The 3,191-nt window shown below is 40.6% G+C and overlaps 1 non-coding gene across 1 annotated transcript; it reads left to right on the top strand.

The window, feature by feature from the left end:
• The first annotated feature begins 1,563 nt into the window (after nt 1-1,563).
• Nucleotides 1,564-1,670, top strand: LOC133249050 (U6 spliceosomal RNA). The gene has a single exon (XR_009736857.1). It is a non-coding gene; the product is annotated as a U6 spliceosomal RNA (small nuclear RNA).
• Nucleotides 1,671-3,191: the final 1,521 nt, after the last annotated feature.

Below are 3,191 nucleotides of genomic sequence, written 5' to 3'. Positions count from 1 at the left end.
AGAAATTAGCATAATATTGTAAATCAACTATATTTCAATAAATAAGTAAATAAAAATAAAAAATATGTAACAGGATTATACACCATGATCAAGTGGGATTTATTCCAGAAATACAAGGTTGGTTTAATATCTTGTGCAGAAAGGAGTAAACACATGGAATTTAAGACTGCTATCCTTAGAAATGCTGGTTTGCAAGGTGGGCCCTTGGCTGGCATCTGGAAACGGGAATTTCAGGACTGGTAAGTGCAGTTCACTGTGCCTATACTGTGTATACAAATAATGTGGTTTATGCTAACTAAATACCTCCTTTCCTTCTAAGAGTCTGGAATTTTGGTCCATGCTAGGCAAAGGATGCCTGAATGACTGGTCTTTATTTAAAACCTTGGATGCTGAATTTCAAATGAGTTTCTGTGGTAAACAACATCTCACGCATTGTCAGGACTTGTTGGAGGTGTTAGGTATGTTTCCACTTGAAGAGCACGCTGAAAGCTTGTGTTGGTTTCCTCTGGACTTTGCCCCACATGCTGTTTCTCTTTGCTGATTTTGTGCTGTATCCTTCCACTATAATAAAACTTAGCTGTGAGTATGACTACATACTGAATCCTGTGAGTCTTCTTGACCTTGAAGATGGTCTTGGGGATTTGAAAATTAATTAATGTAATATAGCACATGGATAAAATAAATGACAAAAACCATATGATCATCTCGATAGATACAGAAAAAAGCATCTGACAAAATCCAACGTTTAATAATAAAAATACTCAACAAACTAAGAATGGACGGTAACTCTCACAACCTAACAAAGATAATCTATGAAAAACCCATCATAATTAACTACAAACATAATTGTGAAAGACTGAATGGTATATGATCACTGCAGATGGTGATTACAGCCATGAAATTAAAAGATGGAAGAAAAGCTTTTCTTTCCTTGGAAGGAAAGCTATGATCAACCTAGACAGCGTATTAAAAAGCAGAGACATTACTTTGCTGACAAAGGTCCGTCTAGTCAAAGCTATGGTTTTTCCAGTATGGATGTGAGAGTTGGACCATAAAGAAAGCTGAGCACCAAAGAATTGATGCTTTTGAACTGGTGTTGGAGAATACTCTTGAGAGTCCCTTGGACTGCCAGGAGATCAAACCAGTCCATCCTAAAGGAAATCAGTCCTGAATATTGATTGGAAGGACTGATGCTGAAGCTGAAGCTCCAATACTTTGGCCACCTGATGCGAAGAGCTGACTCATTGGAAAAGACCCTGATGCTGGGAAAGATTGAAGGTGGGAGAAAGGGACGACAGAGAATGAGATGGTTGAATGGCATCACCAACTTGATGAACATGAGTTTGAGCGAGCTCTGGGAGTTGGTGATGGACAGGGAGGCCTGGTGTGCTGCAGTCCATAGGGTCGCAAAGAGCTGGACACGACTGAGCGACTGAACTGAACTGCATGATATACCCCTAAGATCAAGAACAAGACAAGAATGTCCACTATCATCACTTCTATTTAACATTGTTTTGGAGGTTCTAGATAGGGTAATCAGGCAAGGAAAAAAAGTTCATCCAGGTGCTCACTTTAGCAGCACATATACTAAAATTGGAATGATACAGAGAATATTTGCATGGCCCCAGTGCAAGGATGACACACAAATTCATGAAGCATTCCAGATTATTTATTTATTTATCTTTGGCTCTTCTGGGTCTTTGTTGCTGCTTGGGCTTTTCTCTAGATGCGGGGAGCAAGTACCACTTTCCAACTGCAGTGTGAGGGCTTCTCAATGCAGTGGGTCCTCTAGTTGCGAAGCACGGTCTCTAGGACACTCAGGCTTCAGTATCTGCAGCTAGAGGGCTCAGTAGTTTCAGCTCCTGGACTCGAGAGCACAGGTTCAATACTTGTGGCCCACAGGCTTAGTAGCTCCAAACATGTGGGATCTCCCTGGATTAGGGACGGCACTCGTGTCTCCGGCATTGGTAGGTGGATTGTTTGCCACGGAGCCATCAGGGACACCCACATATTTTTAATTATTAGGGAAATGCAAATCAAAACTACAATAAGGTGCCAGAGTGAGACTGGTCTGAATGGCCATTATTTTAAAAATCTATATATAAGCTGGAGAGGGTGTGGAGAAAAGTGAAGCCTCCTACATCGTTAGTGGGGATATAAATTGGTGCAGCCATTATGGAAAACTATCAAGAAAGTGAAAAGATACTCTCATCCAGAATATGTAAAGAGCATTTACAACTCAATAATAAAAGGACAAATAACTTCTCTAAAGATGTATATATCAACAATAAATACATGAGAACATTTTCAACATCATTAGCCATCAGGGAAATGCAAATCAAAACCACAACAAGATCCCACTTCCCATCCACTAGGTTTGTTCTTGTTGAGTCACTAAGTCGTGTCCCACTCTGTGATGCCATGAACTGCAGCACGCCTGGGTTCCCTGTCCTTCACAGGGAACATCAGTCAGTCCAGTGAATAGTCCTTCCACTAGGTTGGCTGCAGTCAAAGATAGACAATGACATGTGTTGGTGAGGGTGTGGAGGACTTGGAATCCTCATACACTGCTGGTAGAAATGTAAAATAATGCGGTTCTGTGGCAAACAGCTAAGCGGTTCTTCAAAAAGTTAAACATAGTGGAAACAACATGAATGGCCATCACTGGATGAACGGATAGAGAAAATACAATACACCTGTACAGTGAAATATTGCTTGGCTTTTAAAAAGGAGGGACTGATGTATACTACAACATGGATAAAACTTGAAAGCATAAAACATCACCATTATAGTCACAGCATGTCACATATTGCATGATCCCATTTTTTTTTTTTTTTGGCTGCCCCACTGGCTTGCAGGATTTTAGTTCCCCAACCAGGGATTGAACCCAAGTCCTTGGCAATGAAAGCGTGGCGTTCTAGCCACTGGACATCCAAGGAATTGCCTGTATGAATGATCCCATTTTATGAAATGTGCAGAAATAAGCAAATTCATAGAGACAGAAATAAGATTAGTTTCTAGGGCCTGTTGAAGTTGAGGGGAAGTGGGGAGCGACTGTTAATGGGTATGGGGTTTCTTTAGGGGGTGATAAAAATGTTCTAAAATTGACTATATGATGATGGTTGCACGACTCCATGGATATATTGAAATTCATAGAATTGTACTCTCTAAGTGAACAAATGGTATGGTGT

The sequence above is a fragment of the Bos javanicus genome, chromosome 5 (assembly GCF_032452875.1).
Source record: "Bos javanicus breed banteng chromosome 5, ARS-OSU_banteng_1.0, whole genome shotgun sequence".
Lineage (NCBI taxonomy): Eukaryota > Metazoa > Chordata > Mammalia > Artiodactyla > Bovidae > Bos > Bos javanicus.
This window is presented reverse-complemented; position numbering and strand designations above follow the sequence as displayed.